Source organism: Chiloscyllium punctatum, chromosome 7, assembly GCF_047496795.1.
Source record: "Chiloscyllium punctatum isolate Juve2018m chromosome 7, sChiPun1.3, whole genome shotgun sequence".
Taxonomy (NCBI): domain Eukaryota; kingdom Metazoa; phylum Chordata; class Chondrichthyes; order Orectolobiformes; family Hemiscylliidae; genus Chiloscyllium; species Chiloscyllium punctatum.
In genome coordinates, this window is record NC_092745.1 from 118,553,028 (window position 1) to 118,577,135 (window position 24,108).

A 24,108-nucleotide genomic window follows, 5' to 3' on the forward strand; every position below is an offset into this window, starting at 1 on the left:
AAAGAACTGCAGATGTTACAGATTGGAGAGGAGAAAAAAAAACAAACAAATTGCTGGCAAAATTCAACGGGTCTGGCAGCATGTGCAGAGAGAAAGCAGAGTTAATGTTCCAACTTTGGTGACACTTCACCATATCAGGAATTGAAGTTGTTGTAAACAAGTTAGACCCAAGGACTTTTGTACAGATACAACCAGATAGCAAAAGCAAGTCAATTGATCTATGGACTAGTGACCAGTTATTGATGACAGAAGCATTCTGCTTACCAACAACCATATGATTAGTTACCGGAGAACCAAACAGCTTGGGGATGTGAACAAGATAGAGGAGTCTTTTGATCTCTGCTGGTACAGAAGTCAAATCTCTGTTCTCTGCAGTTAAAAACTTCTTTAAACCTGAAAATAACTAGTTCATCTTTCCTTCAGTAGTTGTTGTAAGCTGTAACCTTTAACTGATGAATCAGAGAACCTTTATACATGAACCAGCCATCTTCTGTTTCTTACAAACTAGTGGAAACATCTGAAGAGGGCTGAACACCAACATTCTGACCAGCATAAAGAATCATCTCAGCAATTCGTTAATAGGAACCACTAAATCACTTTGCAATTTTCCTGTCTATAACTTATTTTTCCCTGTCTGTTTGCATGCCCACACGCACACATATACATCGAAGAAGTTTATAATGAGATGAGAGTTCTAATTTATAGTATTATATAGTACTTCATAACTGCTTGCTTGCAGCAAGAGTGTAATTACTTGAAATAAATAGTAATCTTGTTAAATACAGAAACCAAGTCTGCGCTTTCTAACAACCTGGGTCTGCAAATCAGGGAAGCTGGAGAATTTTATATGCCCATTGTTTAAAAAAAAACCTCCTGTTGCCTTCCACTCTGGAATAATTGGGCTTGATTTCCAATATATTTCCCCAGTGAGCCAGGACAACTTGAAACTTTTGGATTATTTTAGAGAGAGACTTTGATTGCTCTCATTTGGATTATCTCAACTAACTGGAGTTTTATTTCAGGTGTACATTTTAGCTGGTTTCCACTTGCTTTGATTTGGAAAGAGGAAGGACAAAGTTTCAAAGGCATTATTTTTAAAGGCATTCCTGGGCGGCACGGTGGCACAGTGGTTAGCACTGCTGCCTCACAGTGCCAGAGACCTGGGTTCAATTCCCGCTTCAGGCAACTGTCTGTGTGGAGTTTGCACGTTCTCCCTGTGACTGCGTAGGTTTCCTCCAGGGGCTCCAGAATGTGCAGGTTAGGTGAATTGCTAAATTGCCCGTAGTGTTAGGTGAAGAGGTAAATGTAGGGGAATGGGTCTGGGTGGGTTGCTCTTCGGAAGGTCGGAGTGGGCTGGTTGGGCTGAAGGGCCTGTTTCCACACTAAGTAATCTAAGAATGATGATATGAAGCTTGGTGACCTATTGCAATGTTGTACAGCACGGTGAACTATCATGCACTGGACTCTATTCACTAGGATTCCAGTTATAAGGAAACAAGTTAGAAAAATGTGTCACAAAATGAATCAGTTTGATAAAATATTGTCACATGTAAACGTATTCCCACTTCCTAAAATATTCTTTTGGCTTTCTTCTAGATAAAGAAACAGGGCCCCATTCCTTCCAGACACTGGGCTGGTCGTTAACACGTCTCTTTATAGGAACTTGTTGTTCACTGTAACATTTCCTACATGACAATAGCAAGTGTACTTCAAAAAGGTATTCCATTCATTCTAGAAACAAACATTCAGATGTCAAAAGGTTATGAAATACATTATACATGGAAGTCCTTTTTTAATGTGCCAAAATCGCTTTCTCAAAACAGAAGAGTAAAACTGACTATTTGGTGCTAGAAGTGATTTTACTTTGCTTAACAGTCAAGATTACTGAAATGGAGTTTTCAAATAACCTTCAGAACTCTCTTAGAAGGGAAACTTTAATTCTGTCAAGTTAAGCTACAATCAACCCAGGTAAGAGGGACACTGGGTTAACAATGCACAGAGTATCATAGATTACAGTAACTGATTACTTGACAAGGAGTCTTAATAAATCTCATGCCACTTTTCAGTACAAACAGTTACCGAGAATCTGCTGCCAACATTAAGGAAATCACATTGCAGCCCATTTTATTGTCTCTTCCCACATCCTCCCAACAGGATTGTTTACAACAACACAGCAAAGACAGTCATTGCAACAAGTCCTTATTTGGTTTCAGCACCTTGAAATGTTTGCTGAACGACACGGTGGCACAGTGGTTAGCACTGCTGCCTCACAGCACCAGAGACCTGGGTTCAATTCCCGCCTCAGGCGACTGACTGTGTGGAGTTTGTATGTTCTCCCCGTGTCTGCGTGGGTTTCCTCCGGGTGCTCCGGTTTCCTCCCACAGACCAAAAATGTGCAGGCCATGCTAAATTGCCCATAGTGTTAGGTTAAGGGATAAATGTAGCGGAATGGTTCTGGGTGAGTTGGGCTTTGGTGGGTCGGTGTGGGCTTGTTGGGCTGAAGGGCCTGTTTCCACACTGTATGTAATCTAATCAGATCCAAAGCAGGCCTGAGCAGCTTTGCACAGATCAGCCTCTGACTCAGCTCATAACATTTTTTTAAAATTTGTTCATGGTGTATTGACATCACTAGTTAGGCCATTTATTGCCCACCCTTTGGGCAACTAAGATACACAAGTTTAAAAGATCAGGAATGGCATAGATAGAGAGTGGAAAATATGAAGCTTTTTCCCCCCTCCCCCAGAGTGGACGGGTCAATTACTAGGGGACACAGGTTGGAGATGCAGGTTTGGGGGGGGGGGGGGGGGGGGGCGGGGGAAGGTGTAGTGAGATTAAAAAAGTAATGTGCGAGGCAGGTTTTTCACACAAAAATAGTGGGGAGTGTCTGGAACGCACTGCTAGAGGTGGTGGTGGAAGCAGATACAATAGCAGCATTCAAGAAGCACCTGGACAAATACATGAATAGGAAGGGAATAGAGGATTCTCTAAATGAAGACAGTTTTAGAATGGAAGGACAAAATGTTGCCAGTGCAGGCTTGGAGGGTTGAAGGTTCCTATGCTGTATTGTTCTTTAGAATCAGTTATATTGCTGTGGGTCTGGAGTCGTGTATAGGCCAGTCCAGGTAAGGACGGGTAGTTTCCGGAGAGCAAAAAAACAGGCAAAATCATGCTTTCAGTTCCCAGCATATGTTTAGCTATCCACCTCATGGAAGAACACAATTAGATTTTTTAAGATTACCTACAGGCCCTTCGGCCCAACAAGTCCACACCAACCCGGGTTCAATTCCCGCCTCAGGCGACTGACTGTGTGGAGTTTGCACGTTCTCCCCGTGTCTGCATGGGTTTCCTCCGGGTGCTCCGGTTTCCTCCCACAGTCCAAAGATGTGCAGGTCAGGTGAATTGGCCATGCTAAATTGCCCATAGTGTGAGGTAAGGGGGTAAATGTAGATGTAGATGTAGGGGTATGGGTGGGTTACGCTTCCGGCGGGGCGGTGTGGACTTGTTGGGCCGAAGGGCCTGTTTCCACACTGTAAGTAATCTTATCTTATCTAATCTAAACCCTCAGAAGAGCAACCAACCCAGACCCATTTCCTCTGACTAATGTACCAAACACTACGGGCAATTTAGCATGGCTAATTCACACTGACCTGCACATCTTTGGACTGTGGGAGGAACCAGAGCACCCAGAGGAAAACCCACGCAGACACAGGGAGAATGTGCAAACTCCACACAAGCAGTCGCAGAGACTGAATCGAACCTGGGACCCTGGTGCTATGAGGCAGCAGTGCTAACCACTGAGCCACAGTACTGCCCAACATTGTAGCGAGACACAGAGACGCAGAGAGAGAGAGAGAGAGAGAGAGAGAGAGAGAGAGAGAGAGAGAGAGAGAGAGAGAGAGAGAGAGAGAGAGAGAGAGAGAGAGAGAGAAGAGAGAGAGAGAGGAGAGAGAGAGAGAGAGAGAGAGAGAGAGAGAGAGAGAGAGAGAGAGACGGTGTTAAGGAGTAGACGTTTGGTGGAAATAGACCCCAAAAAGAGAAGAAACGGGGACAGGTGGACAGACAAAAGGAGTGGATAATAATCAGCTTAGGAAAAAGGAATATTTACTATAATGGGGACTGTTAGTGGCTAACAATGTGTTGTGTGCAATTGAAAAACCATGTAATAACAAGGCATGGTAAGGGGTAAGGGCACGGGGAGAAGTTGCTTCAAGCCCTTAAGATTGCTAAACTCGAGATGGAGTCCAGAAATCTGCAGGGTTCCCATGCAGAAAATGAGATGCTTTTCTTCCAGCTTGCGTTGAGTTGCACTGGAGCACTGCAGTAAGCCTGAGACAGAGATGATGGCCAAAAAATAAGGTAGTGTGTTGAAGTGGCAGGCCACTGGAAGCTCAGGGTCTTGTCATGAACTTCAAATAAGCCTCAATTTTGAGCACTGGGAATGGAGCAACTTCAACCAGACCGTGAGTTGTAGGAATAGAAGTGGGCCATTCAGCCATTGAGTCTGCTCTCCCATTCAATGAAATCATGGCTGATCTCATAATCCTCGACTCCACCTTCCTGCTTTTTCCTCATAACCCTCCAACTCCTCATTAATTAAAAAACTATCTCAGCCTTGAATATTCTTAACTATACTCTAGTAAGATAGTGGTGGAGTAGGGCTTCTGAGGTCAGGGCTCATTCGCTCTTTTCATTTTTTTTCACCCTTCTATTTTATTTTACTTCCCTCTTGGTGAAGAGCTTGGTCATTGTAACAACAGGATCAGTGAGCAGGCCCAGCAGCGCAAACTGGAGTAAACACAGCAGCACGGGCAAGTGTCAATGGCAGAGGTGTGTTAGTGTTCCCTTGAGCCAACTCATGGCGGAGGCAGGTTTGGGCCCACGATGTGATGCAGTACCATCAGTGGTGTCTGCATTGGCAAGCTCCAGCAAGGACTCAGTGGCAGCAAGATGGTGCCAAGGAATGGCAACTTTTGATCCTGTAGCAGCAGGGTGGCAATGGGGGTTTGTATCTGCCCACTGGACACATGACATCTGGCCCATGGCCCAACACTTAACAAGGAGAACTATAAAACTGGATATGATTTGAAGATGCCAGTGTTGGACTGGGGTGTACAAAAGTTAAAAATCACATAACACCAGGTTATAGTCCAGGTTTGACTATAACCTGGTGTTGTGTGATTTTTAACTTTATAAAATTGGACATTTTACGTCTTCATTTTTTTGCCTTCATATTCTATGTCTTGGTTTCTTTCTCTGTGTTTTAAGATGGCGCTGGACAGTGGCAATGCTATACAACATTTTTCACTATAATTTGTAACAAAATACATATGACATTAAATAAATCAAATCAATTCAGCCTCAACAGCCCTCTGAGACAGATAATGCCACAAATGCACTACCCTCAGGAGAAGAAATTCCCCCTGTTTGGTCTTAAAAGGGTTACCAACTTACTCCAATCATATCCTCTGGTCCTAGAATCTTCCAAAAGGTGAAGTGCTTTAACCTGTCGAATTTCCCTAGAATCTTGTTTTGATGAGGCATGCCTCATTCTTCTAGAATCCAATGACTACAGGTCCAATACTCAACCTCTTTTCCTAAGGCTGCGGCGCACCGCCCCCCCCCCCCCCCCCTCTCTTTCCCGGTAAGTTTTATTTAAGGCAAAGTCAGATTATTTGAGTGATTTATGCTATAAAAGGATAAGAGTGATGTATATATCCCCTGCATTACTTTACTATCCGGAATATTTGATCAACCAATGCACTCTGGAATCCATTGGTGCTGGGTAATAAAAAAGGTTTGCTAAATATCTTTCCTTAGGCAGAAAGGAGGGCCCAAAACTCTTCACAGTATTACAGCTGCGGTCCTGACTGATGTCTTTGCTAGTTTCATAAACATAGGTTAACATCTAATTCTTAAGTAAAACAGTTTACCTTGAATCTCTGACAATGGTGCTGGGCAGAGGCTAGGCACGTCTCTACAGATACAAAAAGGAGATCTACTGATACCTCAAGGCTGTACATGCTCCTATGTTGCTCATCAGAAATGATGACAGAAATCTGGAAGCAGGGGCTGGATTTGCTTTTGGAAGACTACTATTTGTGGAAGCAAGGGGAAGGGGGAAGTCCAGAAGTACATGAAACTTTTTTGGTTATATAGATGATTTGCCATTGTATGTGGTGTCTGTGGCTACCCTTTGCATGCAGAGCACAGCTGTATAACAGCCCACACACAATACAGAGATGTGTCCCTGCAGAGTACCCGGTAACCTAGTTTAAAAAATATGCACGTGGTTGCTGAAGGAACTTGGCAAGTCATGAGAATTATTCTGTTGTTTAAATATGCTTCATTTCCATGATGCTTAAAAGAAAACAGTGAGACCTTTATTTCTTTACGGTTAGATGATGTAAAGAATTCATGAGGAATTCACTGATAACAACACTACTCATAGCTGACCTATTAAGAAAGACTGCATTTTTTTTTTTGCCAGAATGTACCTGTAGAGAGATAGCCTGATAGGGGTAAATATGGACTAGGATAAAGAGCTCCAACTGCAGAGCCTGTGTTGTGTCACAAACCTTTGGACCTCATGAGGAACCTTGAATTTCAACAGTACAAACAGTGCATCAAAAGCAAGCACTGAATTCCTGCCAACGACATGCAGATTGCAGAAGCAAATTATGGCAGATGCTGGAATCTGTACTGGAAACAAATGCTAGAGATCACAGCACGGTAGACAACGTTCTTAGAGAGAGAGCAAGCCAACTCTGAGCCGAGATGGCTTTTCATCAGATTGCACTTTTCATAGCCCCATTAAGCTGAACCTAGCTTCCCAGAAATGAGATAGAGACACAGTGTTAACAATGCATTATCAGTAATCTGATGGCATCAATCACATGATGATCTACTTTGTAAGAGAATAGTTACTAAGCTGTAGAGGAAGTGCGTGCATTAATTGGTCTTAATAGCCTGCAATAGTAGAATTAGAATTAAGAATTTATTGTCATTGTATTTTTCTTGTAAAAATACAAATGAAAAGTCATGATTGAAAAGAAAAGCAGTTCCAAAACAAAACGGTGCTCAAATCTCAACATTCAGACATCCAAGTGAGGGTTTAACTCCAAAAATATTAAAACGCTGTTCCCACTGTTAATATGTTTGAAAGCAATACTCAAACAGACTGTGCAATTTCTGCTACAAGGCATTCATGCACAACTTACAATGCCATTTGTAAAATAGGTACTTAACTCTGTAGAGTAATAGGGTAGGGGAATGGGTCGGTGTGGACGTGTTGGGCCAAATGGCCTGTTTTCACACTGTAGGGATTCTTAAATAAAACTCAGTAGTGAAGTTGAAATTTCAGCTATAAAACATTCCTAGGTGCTAATCTTTGCCATTCACTTACAAAATTCAAGAGATGACTTTGTAAACATCCAGTCTCTTCGCCACTTTGGATAAAAGTTTAAATCTGCCATACAAGGATCCCACACAGAGAAAAAAAGTTATAATTTTTATATATGAGAAAGCAGTAGTCATCCATAAGTAGTATTACATGAATATACAAATTGAATCAGAACATGTCCAAACTACTCAAAAGCCTGCCCACCATCTCCAAACGCAAAGTGTGGAGTGTAAGGGAATGCTTGTCTGGATGGGTGCAGTTCCAATAAAGCTCAGGGTCCGCAGTATCTCCAGGATAAAGCAGCTGATCTATCACCTTCGATGTTTACTCCCTCAACATCAATGCTGTGACAACATAGTCCACCACTAAAAGGTAAACTACAGCAGCTCATTAAGTCTCCTTCAACAACACCTTCCCATGACCCCTTCCATCTAGAAGGACGAGGGCAGCAGGTACATCAAGACACCACTACCATGTTCAAAGTTCCCCTCCAAGCCACTCACCATCCTGACTCAATTATACCACTGCTCCCTCACGGTCACTGGGTCAAAATCATGGAACTCAGGATTTCAATCCACCATCTGTAAGGTAGATAGTTCTGTTGGCTGAATGGCTGACTTGTAATGCAGCAAAGCAACAGCACAGCAGAAGAACGGGGTCCTTCAGCCCCCACCATTCAGGTTCCACACCAGCTGAAGTCATCATGAAGATCCTGCCCTCTCAACCTTGCCCCACACCTGAGTTTAGGGTGGCACGGTAGCTCAGTGGTTAGCTCATTGCTGCATCACAGTGCTGGGACCAAGGGTTTGATTCCAGCCGCTGACGAATGTGTGTGGAGTTTGCACATTCTCCCTATGTCTGAGAGAGGGTTTCTGCTGAGTACTCCCGTTTCCTCCCACAGTCCAAAGATGGGCAGGCTAGGTGGACTAGCCACGGATAGCATAGGAGAACTAGGTCTGGGCAGGATGCTCTTTGGTAGGTCAGTGCAAACTCTAAATGGCCAAACAGCCTCTTTCAGCACTGTAGGGATGCTATGATTCGAAATGTTGCCGCCCTCAGATTGATCTAACCACCAGTCATCTCCCTACAATGCAACAGTAGCCAGACAGTCCCCTGGGACTATGGTGACTTCACATTCCTTGCCTTATTGTAGGGATCCCCCCACATTGCTCAATTGTGGGGGGAGGCAGGAGGTCTCTCTGAACTGACAGCAGCATCCTGTTAGTGGGAAATACCGCTCACATAGCCACAACATAGTAAGAGCGTGAAGCAGCTTATTCAACTGGTTGCTCAGATTTTTCGGATAGATTGCAGTGGTTCACCACTCACCTCAAGGGCAATTATGGATGGACTTTAAATGCTGGTCTTGGCCAGCAACACTCACAATCCACGAATTATTTCTTCTTAAAATGTAATCAGCACTGGCAACACCAGTGACTCAGTTCTCCTAACTGCTGCAGAACAAATTAAGATTTATTAACCTCTGGTAAACCGGTATCTTGTTTAGGACACAATCCAAGCACCTCCTACAACTGAGTCATTTAGCGAATTCAGATCTCTCAGAATTTCGCTTCCATTTGCAGGTTCTATTTTTTCCCCACAACAAGTTAGTGGACGCAGGCACAATCACAAGTGTTTAAAAGACATTTGGATAAGCTCATAAATAGGAAAGGTTTGGAGGGATATGGGCCAAGCGAAGGCAGGTGCGACTAGTTTGGGAACATAGTCAGCTAGGACTGGTTGAACCAAAGAGTCTGTTTCCATGCTGTATAGCTCGAAGTGAATTTTCTTGAGAAATGCATCTTCAATTATACCAGTCTTATTACATTATTGACCATTAGCAGCAGCAATTGAATTTGTTGCAATTCTCACTTAGACAATTAGCACAACAGAAGGGCAAGATTTTAAGATTTTAAAGAAAAAAAGTTATGGTACGGAGTCCATGAGGTCATAAAAATATCAAATTGACCTCAGATACCAGCAACCCAGGTTTAAGAGGAAGCTTTCTTTCAAAGATCTGTAGAGTCTCTATTAAAAGTCCTCATCTTGGTCAAGTAAAAGGAAAACCTGGAAACTTTAACTTTACAAGTCAAAGCTTTAGTGAGTCACCTGACAGAATCTAAACAAGTTTACAATGCAGCCTCAAATATTATCAAAAAGTTTGCATTTGGTGTGCACCCTCAGCATAAAACATCCCCAAAGTGTTTCACAGCAGCATTACCAAAAAGTAAATATCCCAGCCAACTAGATGTGTACTTTAGAGAATAAGGTGGGACCAAATGCCTGCAACATTTTTGTTTCAAAAAGCTGACATTTCTAGCCCAACTTATTTTTGAAAGGGCTGGGGATTTAAATGATTTCAAAAATCACCACACTTTCAACTCTACCTGCCCTTTACAAATGCACAGATGAGGGAGTTTTGGCTCCCACACTCTTGGTCAGTGTCTTTAGCCAAGCAAAAATAAGGTATATCCAAATTCAGCAGTATTTTCAAGCTGTCCAGAAGATTAATGTTTTGCACATTTACTGCTCACGTCCTAGCTGCCTTCTCCTCCTGACAAGAATTGTATTGGCCCAAAAATGGGCATGGGTCTAATGTTTCTTGGTCCTGCAACCAAATTTTAAAATGTTGTAAATAGTCGTTTGTGCTCTGCAAACATCTGGCCGCTTACATCAAACAAACAAACCAACCAAAACAGTCTTCTGCAAAGACGGGTCAGTCAACAAAAAGGGCAGGAAAGGTCAGTGGAAAAATGAGGAATGGATGAGAAATGGCTAGGAGAAATGCTTAGTGTCACACTGGCTGACGAGAGGCATACCATCTTCTCCAAGATATGGAGATGCCAGTGTTGGACTAGGGTGTACAAAGTCAAAAATCACAACACCAGGTTATAATCCACCAGGTATCAAGCTCAGCATTTTAACTAGAACAGATGTTTTACCTATCATAGGCAGGAGGGGAATGGAAAACCTGTTGCACTCAAATATTTTCCCAGATAACCACCTGATGAAGGAGCAGTGCTCCGAAAGCTAGTGCTTCCAATTAAACCTGTTGGACTATAACCTGGTGTTGTGTGATTTTTAACCATCTTCTCCATTATATGGCTGGTGTGGACATCAGGAGAAACAAGTGACTGAGGTATGTCATTTTATTGCCCTGTCCTTTTCCTTCCTGTTTCCCCACGAGGACACTGCTTTTCATAGATATCACTCACCTGCACCGAAAGGGATTTTTTTTCAAACAAACAGGAAGCTCAGCTATTTATCCACTGCAGAGAGTCCACCCATCAGAGGCAGATTACAACATTATCTTGAGGCATACTACTAATTCTAAAAGGCCCAAAGACATAATCATATCCATACACAACACTATAGAAAGCAGAGGATTACTTCAAAAGGCTGTTTGCATTTTGAGATGTGCAATGTTCAACACTTGGAGATAACCCACACGAGACTAATTCAAGGTAGTGCCTTTCAGACAGATATAACACGCTCAGCATTTTAACTAGAACAGGTGTTTTCTTTATCATAGGCAGGAGGGGAAAACATGTTGCACTCAAATATTTTCCCAGAACCACAATTTCAAAGAGAAGAATCTAAATATCTTGATGGCTACATCAATATAAATATTTATTTTTCTATTGCTTTGATAGAATGCGAACATGCAACCAAAGCCAGATTCATTTCACCAAGATTTCAATTTTCTGATGTTGAGTGTGTTTGTTGGGAGAAAGATGGATTACAAGATGCAGTTGGTTTGGATATTAACCTTTCCACCTGTCAACAGGGTCAAAACCTAACACAGAGGAGATGAAAGTCCCACTGCTGCACACAGTTTAACACTAAAGCAATGGGTCTTCAAGTTGAATAGGAGCTTTCGGTTTCACCAACCATTGATAGCAACCTCCCAGGTCAACAGTAACTGCCTTACCTGTCATATGACCTATTTCTTACCAAGAGCAGAACTTATTTTTGTTTTCAGTTCTGCTTGTGGTTTCAAAAAATTACTAAACGAAAGGCAATTGTTGAAAATTGGACCTTATATGAACTGAGTAGTGTCTAATATAAATGCACAGGTGAATATGGACCAATACAATACAGTTCAGAGGAAGGGTTACTCAACCCAAACTGTTAACTCTGATTTCTTTACACAAAATGCTGCCAGTCCTGCTGAGTTTTTCCAGCAACTTCTGCTCTTCTTTCCAATAAAATACAGGTTTTCCTCTCAATCTTACTGTTGTTCTGAATAAATGTAATTTAGAAATTTTAAAATGGAGTCTCAATGCAATGCTTTCAATATTCCCTCATTACTGCAATTAAGTGCACAGGTTTTTAAAAATAAAAATCGCATCTTTTCATCAAATCCCCTGCTAGGATCTGCTACCCAGGTTGCTGAAATCATATGCTTTCTTAGGACTCTCAATAGGATAGTGTCCCAAGTTGACTTGTTGAACTTGAAAACATGACGACTGTACCAGGACTAGTCAGCTTCAAGGTTTTCAAAAATCCAACTTCAAAAAGTGATACTTTCTTTTAATAAAGACCACATTGCACCTACTACTCGGCTGATGGGGAAAAAAAAGACAAAAAAAGGCACTACTTTGCCTTTGAAGTCATATTGGGGTTGTACAGGACATTGGTGAGGCCTCTTCTGGAATACTGTGTCTAGTTCTGGTCGTCCAGTTATTGGAAGGATGGGATATTATAGGGTAGGAAGGAAGCATATTATGAAACTGGAGAGAGAGCTCAGATGAGATTTACCAGGATGTTGTTAAGTATGGAAGGTTTGAGTTGAAGAGAAAGGCTAGATAGGCTGGGACTTTTCTCACAGGAGCATAGGAAGTTCAGTGGCAGTCTGATAAAAGTTTATAAAATAATGAAGTATCGACAGACTTAATGGTTGTTGTCTTTTCCTTAACATAGGGGAATTTCAAGATTGGGGGCACATTATTAAGGTGAGAGGAGAGAGATTTTAAAAAGACATGAGAGGCAATTTTTTTTTCCCCCCACACAAGATGGTTTGCAGGTAGAATGAACTTTGAGAAAGTGGTGGACATGGGTACAATTAGACCATTTAAAAGATATTTGGATAGATACATGAACAGGAAAGATTTGGAGGTATATGGACCAGGAGCAGGCAGGTGGAACTAGTTTAGTTTGGGATTAGGTTCGGCATGGACTGGTTGGGCTGAAGGGTCTACTGCTGTGCTGTGTGACTATGACACAGCCTTCGATTTATATTCCACAAAATATCACAGCTAACCTTTTTTTAAAGATCAGGTCATTGCTTTCAGAAGATTGTGTTGTTCAAGCTGGAAGTGTGCTGGCTACGTCCTTAATTAAAAATGCTATAAATACATGCCTCAGGACATTTAATTTAGATATTTATTTGTCTCATCCAATTAAGTTACCAGAATGTTCTGTAATAAAAAAGGTGGGGACTTCACGTAAACAAGGCACAAAAAGAAAGATCCTGCATCAAGCCTGCAATGTGACCAATTAAACCAGGTCTTCATATCTCAAGGGACTGACATCTTCAAAGCAGCATTCCATTTTATGTATGGGTCCAATAACTGTAATAAATTAACATTACTGCAAGGTGATAGATACATAAATAACACATGGTTTTAATATGTTCTACTTGACTAAGTTAATGTGAAAGAGTGATTTAACTTTGCATCGAGTGTCATACTCAAAAGCAAAAATATGACGACATTTATACAAATAATTAATTAAGTTAATAACAATTCTTTTTTGTTGGAATTGATAACATTAAACATCTTCCTACAAGTTGGCTGAGGCATAGAGATGGCGCACATACACACACACACACACACACACACTTTCAACCACAAAGACATTCCACTACTACAACCCGGGATCACCAACTTACACTGGCTCTCAGCTAGGCAATGACTCCACCTTAAAGCTTCACTTCTCATTTTCAATTCCATCACTAATCACTGCCAACAACCCTAAAACCTCTGTCTTGCTTGGAGACATGCTTAAACCCAACTCTGACTAAAGCTTTTGGCCACCCATCCTAATATCTCTGTGGCTCACTGAAAATTCTTGTTTGGTAGAGTCATAGAGATGTACAGCACAGAAACAGACCTTTCAGTCCAATTTGTCCATGCCGACCAGATATCCCAATCCAATCTAGTCCCACCTGCCAGTACCTGGCCCATATCCCCTCAAACCCTTCCGATTCGTATACCCATCCAAATGCCTCTTAAATGTTGCAATTGTATCAGCCTCCACCACTTCCTCTGGCAGCTCATGCCATACACATACCATCCTCTGCATGAAAAAGCTTCCCCTTAGGTCTCTTATATCTTACCCATCTCACCTTAAACCTCTGCCCTCTAGTTCTGGACTCCACCAACCCAGGGAAAAGGCTTTGTTTATTTATCCTATCCATGCCCCTAATGACTCTATAAACCTGTATAAAGATCACACCTCAGCCTCAGACACTCCAGAGAAAACAGCCCCAGCCTACTCAACATCTCCCTATAGCTCAAATCCTCTAACCCTAGCAACATCCTTGTAGATCCTTTCTGAACCTTTTCAAATTTCACAACATCCTTCTGAAAGGAAGGAGACTAAAATTGCATGCAATATTCCAACAGTGGCCTAGCCAATGTCCTGTACAGCCGCATCATGGCCTCCCAACTCCCGTACTCAATATTCTAAAGCCTTTGTCACTATCCTATCTACCTGCGACTCCACTTTCAAGGAGCTATGAACCTGCCCTCCAAGGTCTCTACTCAGCAACACTCTCTAGGACCTTACCATTAAGTGCATAAGTCCCACTAAGATTTGATTTCCCAAAATGCAGCACCTCGCATTTATCTAAATTCAACTCCATCTGCCACTTCTTAGTCCATTGGCCCAACTGATAAAGATTCCGTTGTAATCTGAGGTAATTTTCTTCACTGTCCACCACACCTCCAATTTGGTGCCATCTGCAAACTTACTAACTATACCGCTTATGCTCACATCCAAATCATTTTGAAAAATGAAGAAAAGTAGTGGACCCAGCACCGATCCTTGTGGCACTCTACTGGTTACAAGCATAAGAAAACGAAGGAAGTAAAGTTTACCCCTTAAGTCATGGCTGGGGAATTAGCAAAGCAAAGAAAAAAGGTATCAAAAAGGTCAAAAAGATTGAAGTTCAATTTGACAGCGTGTAGAGTCACAGTGATGAGTAAAGGAAGAAAGGTTTTGAACAAATAGGATTGACTGATTAGCTAAGAAACAGCAAAAATGCAACTCAAGTATATTAAACAAGTTCATCAGAGTCCACTGAGCAACTCCTTCCCAACAATGAAGAACCCAACAAGTTCAGCAGTCATTCTAGTGCTGATAAACTCAATGAAAGATGTTCAGTTCCCACTCAGCAGAAGGAAGGAGTTAGAAAAGTACTACACAGGAGCGTTAGCAAGAAATCTTGAAAAGCAAGAAGGGTTTCTGACAAATATCCATTTGGAGGAAACAGATATGTAAAGTACCTGCCCAAACATACCCATCCGCTGCCATCACACACGGGCCAAATTAAAAGCTCATAATACTTGGAATATAACACCACATAGGATTTGAAACTAATATCTCCTAAGTACATCCTATCCACGGTTCTCACAGACATGACTGTAACCCAAATAGTAATCAGGAAACAATCTACTATTAAAAGGTTACACTAATCAGAATTGGAGGCAAGTCAGGGACATTTTACGGCTAGTGGCAAACTGACTGCACTTTGATGGTGCAGAAAGTTGCTCACGAAGACATAGTGATCTCTGTGGGGTGGGATTCTCCATCCCAAAGGCAGTTTCAAATCAGGCACCAAGTCAGGGGGATCTCCCAGATATCAAGCAACTCTGATGTCAGCCAACTGATTAAATATTCACCTCTTGTCACAGACACTAAACCAGGAAATTGAAAGCACTTTACCCTTCACTTATAATTAAAAGATGGTGAAATAGAGGATAATGATTTGATAGAATTTAAAATAACAAAATTCAGAAGTATTATCTGTGGAAAAAAAATGGCCAAAGAAATTTGCAAACTTAAGTTTAGCTTCACAGAGCCAGTCCAGAATGTTAGTTTTTTCCAGAGACGAATGCCTAACATTGCACCATCCACTGTTCCTGATACTGAAACAGATCATCAGACTGCAGAGCAGAAATTAGGCCATTCAGCCCATCAAATTTGCTCTGCCATTCAATCATGGCTGATAAAGTTTCTCATCCCTATTCTCCCCGTAATCCTGAATCACCTTGATACTCAAGAACCTATCGGAGTCTTAAAAATACTCAATGACCTGGCCTCCACAGCGTTCTGTGTCAGCAAATTCCATAGCTTCTCCACTCTCTGGCTGAAGAGGTTTCTCTTTATCTCGGTTTTAAAAAGGTCTTCCCTTTAATCTAAGGCTGTGCCCTCAGTCTCTCCTACCAATGGAGGCATCTTCCCAACATCCAATCTGTCCAGGCCATTCAGTATGATGGATGTTTCAATTAGATCCACCCTCATCCTTCTGAATGCCATTGAGTATAGACCCAAAGTCCTCAAAATGTTCATCATATGTTAAGCTTTTCATTCCTGGGACCATTCTAGAGAACCTCCTCTGAACAAGCTCCAGGGCCAGTGCATCCTTCCTGAGATTGGGAACCCATAACTGCACACTATACTCCAAATGTGATCTGACCAGAGCCTTACACAGCCTCAGAAGTATATCCGTGCTTTTATATTCAAATCCTCAAAATAATTACCAACATTGCATTTGCCTTCCTAACTATTGACTCAACCTGCAAGTTTACCTGGAGAGAATCCTGGACTAGAACTCCCAAGTCTCTTTGCAATTCAGGCTTTTGAATTTTCTCCCCACTTAGAAAATAGTCCATGCCTCTATTCTTCCTACCAGAGTGCACAACCTTACACTTTCCCATATTCTAATCTGCCATTTCTTTGCTCACTCTTTTAACCTGTCCAAATCCTTCTGCACCCTCCCTGCCTCCTCAATACTATCCGTCCCTGGACATATCTTTGTTTTATCTGCAAATGTAGCCAGAATGCCCTCAGTTCCTTCTTCTAGATTACTAATGTATAAAGTGAAAAATTGTGGTCCCAACACGGAGCCTTGTGGAACACCACTTGCCATTCTGTGAAAGATCCTTTTATCCCCAGGCTATGCCAGACAACCAATCTTCTAACCATGCTAGCAGGTTGCCTGTGGCACCATGGGCCCTTATCTTACTCAGCAGCTTCCTGTACAAAGGCCTTGTCAAAGGCCTTCTTGAAGTCCAGGTAGATAACATCCATTGCCTCTCCTTGGTCTAGCAAATTTGTCAGGCATGACCTCCCCTTGATGAAACCATGCTGACTTTGCCCTATTTTACCATACACTTCCCAGTATTCAGAAATCTCATCCTTCATGGACACCAAAATCTTGCCTATGACCAAGGTTAAGCTAATTGGCCTGCAATTTTCCATCTTTTGCCCTATTACCTTTTAAGCAGGGGTGTCATGTTAGTGATTTTCCAGTTCTCTATGATCCTCCCTGACTCTCGCGATTCCTGAAAGCCCATATCAGTTTACAGCAAGACCTGGACAATATCTAGACATGAGCTGATAAGAGGCAAGTAATATTCAGGCCAGGCAATGACCATTTCCAACGAGAGAGAGAGAATTCAACCATTGTCCCTTTGGAATAGCAGGAGGGATTACCATTGTAATTGACTTTCAAGCACTCCGAGATGTATGACATAGCATAGTTGCCTGTATTTCCACTCAAATCAAATAGTTAGAAGCATTCAAACTCCACTCCAGTTCTTCAGAACATGACCCAAGTTAAGTACTTCACCACAAGGTTGAGGGAGTGCTAGACTGCTAAAGGTAACCATCCTCTGTTTAATGTGTCATCCATCCACTGAGATTAATGTACAAATGACCCCCCAGGGTACCATCCAATTTCTAAGGGGTTTTCCTTATAATCAAGGTAGACAAGCAGGAAGTTAGAAGAGGACAGCAAGCCAGGCAGCATCAGGAGGGGGAGAAGTTAAAGTTACAGGTGTAACCTGAAATGTTGACTTCTCCACCTCCTGGTACAGCCTGGCTTCTGTGCTCTTCCAGCTTCCTGCTTGTCTACCTTGGATTCCAATATCTGTAGTTTTTTCATCTCTTCCTTATAATCAAAGCAGCATTCCCCACTCTGCAAATACCAAAAATAGACTCACCAACAACTGTGTAATGAGAAATAGAGTTTACATTGTGAAGCATAACTCGGCTACCCCCTCCATAGATGCTGCCAGACCTGCTGAGTTCATCTAGCACTTTTGTTTTTCATTCAGATCTTCAGCACTTTGCTTTTTACCAACAACAGATTAACAGATTTAACAACATTAATTTGCTGTTTGCAAGACATGACAAATTGCTGCTTCTGCCTACTTCATCATATAGTGGCTGCGTTCCAAAAGTAACCCATTAGCATGTAAAAAAAAGTTAGGACATCCCAGGGTGTGAAGAGTGTGCTAGACAAATGCAAGCTCTTTATTGGACTGAAAGGTCAGTAAAGCTTTAGGAAACTTCACCAATAGATGAATATTGAACCGCAGGAACATAATGAGATGCATCAGAATAGTTTTTAAACAAGTGATCATTGGTCATAAGAACTTTCAATAACAGCAAAAATACCAGTGAGCCAGATTGAAAATTTAGATAAGTCACAATTTAGAGAAAAAGAGAACAAGGACAGCAGATTGAGATACTGTTCAAATACCTGCATCAAAATGGGAAGATGAATTCTAGCTGGTCCACACAGCTCTCAAAACTCCCTGGTGAACGCAGACACCTAGAAGTATTATGGTCATTAAAATATATTTGTAAATGGAATGTTTCTTTGAGAAGGTGACCAAACAGGTGGATGAGGGTAAAGTGGTTGATGTGATGTATATGGATTTCAGTAAGCTTCCTCACGGTAGGCTATTGCAAAAAGAAAATACAGAGACAAGGGATTGAGGGTGATATACTGGTTTGGATCAGAAATTAGCTAGCTGAAAGACGACAGAGGGTGGTGGCTGACGGCAAATGTTCACCTGGAATTCAGTTACTAGTGGTGTACTGAAAGGATCGGTTTGGGGCCTCTGCTGTTTGTCATTTTTATACACGACCTCGATGAGGGCGTAGAAGGATGGGTTTGTAAATTTGCAGATGACACGAAGGTCGGTGGAGTCATGGATAGTGTGGAAGGATGTTGCAGGTTACAGAGGGATATCGATAAGCTGCAGAGCTGGGCTGACAGGTAGCAAATGGAGTTTAATGTGGAAAAGTGTGAGGTGATTCATTTTCGAAGGAGCAACAGAAAAACAAAGTACTGGGCTAATGGTAAGATTTTTGGTAGTGTAGATGAGCAGAGAGATCTGTGTCCATCTGCACAGATCCCTGAAAGTTGCCACCCAGGTTGACAGGGTAGTTAAGAAAGCACACGTTTTGTTAGGTTTATTGGAAGAGGGATTGAGTTTCGACACAAGGTCACGTTGCAGCTGTACTAAACTCTGGTCCGGCCGCGCTTGGAGTATTGCGTACAGTTCTGGTCGCTGCATTATAGGAAGGATGTCGAAGCTTTGCAAAGGAAATTTACTAGGATGTTACTTGGTATGGAGGGAAGATCTTATGAGGAAAGGCTGAAGGACTTGAGGCTGTTTTTATTAGAGAGGAGAAGGTAAAGAGGTGACTTAATAGAGACATATCAGAGGATTAGATAGGGTGGACAGTGAGAGCCTTTTTCCGTGGACGGTGATGGCTATCACAAGGGGACATAGCTTTAAATTGAGGGGTGATAGATATAGGACAGATGTCAGAGGTAGTTTCTTTATGAAGAGTGTAGTAGGGGCATGGAACGGCCAGCCTACAACAGTATTAGACTCAACAACTTTAACGGCATTTAAATGGGCATTGGATAAACATATGGATGATAATGGAACAGTGTAGGTTAGTTGGTCTTCAGTTTGGTTTCACAGGTCAGGGGTGAAGGGCCTGCATTGCGCTGTAATGTTCTATGGTCCATACAAAAAGAATGACAGAGCATATCAAAGTGAAATGATCATTGAAACTGGGCAATGCATCTACTTCATGGGAGCACCTTGGAGTTTCTAGTAGTTTCTGGCAGAAAGAAGAGTGGGAGAAACCATTTTATCAGTGGGGAGAATTGCCTCAACACGCGAGTTAGGCTGTTCACGGGTGAGGTCGGGAAACGTTTCTTCACACAAAATGAAGGACCGTAACAATTTAGAACTTTCTCTCTCAGGGGCAACACCTGAGGCTAGGGGGTATATCGAAAACTTCAACATAGTAGCAGCTGTATATACTATCTATCTACAAGATGCACTGCAGAAATTCACCAAAGAGCTTCAAAACAACACTTCCCAAATACATGACCACTTCCATCTAGAAGGATGAGGACAGCAGATATATGGGATCACCACTACCTACAAGTCCCCCAGTAAGTCACTCACCATCCTGACTTGGAAATATATCGCTGCTCTGTCACTGTCGCTGGATTAAAACCCTGGAATTCCCTCCAGGGCATTGTGGGTGTCAACCCAAAGCAGGTGGACTGCAGCAGTTTAAGAAGGCAGCTCACCATTACCTTCTCAAGGACAACTAGGGACTGGCAATAAATGCTGGTCAGCCAGCAACACCCATATCCCACAAATGAATAAATTGAAAAAAAATTATAAGGCAAGAGTTAATGGATTATGGAAAAAAAAAAGAGAAAAAATAAGCCAAGTGAGTCAACATACAGAGCAGGCATAATCCAATTAAATGGCAGAGTAGTTTAAATGGGCTGTATTGCCTTTTCCTATTCCAATGTTTGACAGGGATGGCATAAGAGTTACAGTTTTTGATCAAGGAGCCCTATCAAAACCAACATCCATGGGAACTATGGGAAAGGGTTCCACTGGTTGAAGTCATATCTGACACAAAAGGAAGACATGGTGGTTGTTGGAAGTTAATCATTTCAGCTCCAGGACATTCTGTAGGAGTTCCTCAGGTTAGCATCCTAGGCTCGCCCATTTTCAGCCACCTCATCAATGAGCTTCCCTTCCTCAATTCAGGAATGGGGATGTTTACTTGTGACTGTACAGAAGGAACAGAAGGTTGTAAGGCAACCTTATAGGAGTTTATAAAATAATGAGGTGTATAGATAGAGTTAATGATAGCTGCTTTTTCCCAGGGATGAGGGATTTCAAGACTAACGGGCTCATCTTTAAAAGGTGAGAGAAGAGAAATTTAAAAAAAGACACAAGGGGCATTTTTTTTTCCCTACAGAGGGTGGTTCATGTGTGGAATAAACTTCCTGAGGAAGTGGTGGACGTGGGTAGAATTACAACATTTAAAAGACATTTGGATAAGTATATGAATAGGAAGAGGTTGGAGGGATATGGGCTGGGTGCAGGTAGATGGGACTAGTTTAGATTGGGATTATGGTCAGCATGGATTGGTTGGATCGAAGGATCTGTTTCCATGTTGTATGTCTCTATCACTTTCTGAAAAGGAACAGCAGGATGGAGACATTTGATTGCAGGGTAAATTGTGACAGTTTAAAAGAACAAATTCCTTGGACAAATTAACCTCACATATTGTCAAGTCTGATTGCAGCAGTATTTCCAGAGATTAGATGGCGCATGTACTGACTAAGTCAACCAAGGTGACAAAAGCTGTTACAGATTGTACAACCTAACTGGACAGATCATATATTGTTAAGACCAAACCAAAGCAAAGTGGGTTTTCACTGAAACGCAAGCACATAATATTGGAATTTTGATTTTTACAATAAAATAGAATGTTATCATCCAAAAAAGGACAAAAAAAACCACATTACTTATGTAGCAATTTTAAAGCTTTCAAAACACAGCTTAAAGTAAAAGCCCATCAATTCCAAAAGCAATCCTTTACAGAAGAAATTCCTTTCTCAATCATCTTATACAAGCTTAATTCAAATACATTCACAGCAACTAGCCACTCAGGTGATGACAGGTATTGCATATTTAGGTTGCAAAAAAAAATGCATCTACACTTACTGTCCATCTCCAGCCTTTAGCCCATACCCTTGAACATTTAATGGAAACATTTAATGTCTCAACTGAATCTGTCTCTACAAGGCTTCAAGGTAATGCATTCCATACCCAGCCCACATACTGTGTGAAAAAGGAATTTTCTCTCCTCACCCTGCCATCCCCACCACATTTGTTACATTTGCAAATCACTTCAAAATCTGTGTCCTCCAGTTATCAGTCCTGTTATTACTGGGACCAGTTTCTCCCGTTCTACTCTATCCAGATCTCCTGATTTTGAGAACTTCTATCAAGTCATTTTCTCTTCAAGAACAGACCCAAACTTTCCAATCGACTCTCATAACTGAAGTTTCTCAACCATTTTTGTATACCTCTTCAGCACTCTTTCTATTGCATTCACATCCTTCCTACGGAGGGACATCCTAAACTGTACACAATACTTCAGCTGAAGTCAAAAATGTGTCTTGTAGACGTTCAGCATCACCTTGTTGCTATTGTGCTTTACACTCCTATCAATAAATCCCAGGATATGCCTGCTTTATCTACCTCTCTCCACCTGTCCCACTACCTTCACTGATCTATACACATATATAACCAGGTCCCTCTGCTCCTGCACCTTAAGCATTGTAGCGCCCATTTTATATTGTCTCGCCATTTAGTTAGTTCTGATATAACACGATATAGTTTAGCTCTTGTGCCATCTCACATTATAAGAAAATCGCACAACAGCCATTCCATTTAAACCCATGGGGTTTAAATTGCATCATTGCCAATACAGGCAAGGAAAGTTCGCATTCTACAAAGAACAGTCTAAATTCTTCAATTGCGTTAGAGCAAATTAGTGTTGAAGAACTACACATTATAGCAGAACCAGCTGAACAGTATTCCCTTTCAAAATGCATCATCTCACACTTCTCCACAATGAACTTGATTTGCCACCTATTTGCCAACTCCACCAACTTGATGGTTTTTTGGAGTTACACCCTGCCCTCACATTTTATAATGTGACCAAATTTTAGATAACCTGTAAAGGTTGGAACTGTCCCCTCCTTGTCAAGGTCTAGCTTAAGATAGATCAGGAAATGCAACTGTATCAATGTCAAACTCTGGGGAACTCCCTGACATGTGTTACCCTAACCTAAAAAATATCCATTGACCATCATTCTTGGTTTCCTATCCCTCCACTTTGCAACTGACCCTTTCATCCATCACATATACCTTTTCTTGCAGGTCTGTTGCTAAATATAATCAATGTGATTTCTTCACAGAAATTAACTATGGACAACAAGCGAGTGAATGCAACATTAGCACAAGACCATCAACAGGAGTTGACCCATTTAGTGCCAAGGGACAAGATCTAAATAAATGGTCAATTCCCATTTCCTTAATACTTTCAGTTAAAACCAGCCCATCAATCTCAGATTGAAAAATTAACAACTGATATAACAACAATTGCCATTTATGGAAGAGTATTCCCAAATACTCACTCACATGTGTAGAGAAAGGTTTTTCCATTTCACTCCTGAAAAGGTCTAGTGCTAGGCATAAGCTTTTGCTGGTCATTCAAGAATACCTTTTATTGGTTGGCCAGATTAACTGTGAACTCAGATCACCTCATTCTTCTAAACTCTATGAAATGCAACATTGGCTGGGTAATTTTGTTTTGTAATTTAGTCCCTAGAGCTCAGCATCCTTTTGGTAAAACAGTGTTTAAGTCTTTCCAAAGGCCAATATATTCTAGCTCTTCTACGTACTTTCTATGTTTCTATTCTTCCCAAGGCATTGTGCCAGAATTGCTCCAAGTACGCCAGGTGTGGTGTAGCACAGCCAGTAATTAAAATGGCTGACACCGGACTGCTACCTTTTATTGCTCCTACACGCTACAGAAGATTGGGCGTCGAACAGAGCTTCATGATGTGACAATAGCTGTGAAAGCAAGTTGATAGCAAGGTCAACTGCTAGATGCAGTGAGTCAAAGTTGCCGGTTAGTCCAAATCAGTTATGATGTGTGCAAAAATGACATGCAGACTCTGGGGCCATCTATAGAAAAAAGGAAGTAGAAAAAAGTGCACAAACAGGGAATTGGCCTGGTTTATAGGAGCTGTGGATAGGCTCTGTCTCTCACACACTTTAGTTAAACAACAAGGAAGATCCCACCCCATAATATGAAGTCCCTGCTACAATAAAGTAATAATGAAACAATGTGAATGATACAGCAGTACCATTAAATTCCATTTCACACAAACTCAGGAGGTGGTCAACTTACTTGGTTAACTGGTCAACTGCTGCTCACCGTCACCAGATGAGGCTGTTAAAGTGTCGGTCCCATTCTGAAATAAGTACACAGCTGCAGAGGCGTGCTTTTGTTCAAAAGTGCTGTGCCAGAGGGCAGGGTACCTAAAAGAAACCAGAAAACTCTAAACAAAAACTGGATTACATAATCCTAATTCCATCGAAAAGCATTCCCTGGTTGGAAATGTTTACTTTTATTTCTCTCTCACTAGTATGGCATTTGATGACAACAACTGTTACAGATTTTAAAATAAATTACTTGAAAATTTCTACTCCTACCTTTTCTTTCAAATGAAAATGCCACCCATTATTAAAAACCAAAAGACCTGTGAATGCTGTAAATCA

At 41.6% G+C, this 24,108-nt stretch overlaps 1 protein-coding gene across 1 annotated transcript in view; it reads right to left on the minus strand.

Moving 5' to 3' along the window:
- The window catches only part of LOC140480086 (volume-regulated anion channel subunit LRRC8D-like), a 58,216-nt gene extending 34,348 nt beyond the window's left edge, over positions 1-23,868 (minus strand). Inside the window, exon 1 of the mRNA XM_072574718.1 lies at positions 23,738-23,868. The gene's annotated coding sequence lies outside the window, so the exon portion shown is untranslated. The remainder of the gene's footprint in view (positions 1-23,737) is intronic.
- Between the last annotated feature and the right edge of the window lie 240 nt (positions 23,869-24,108).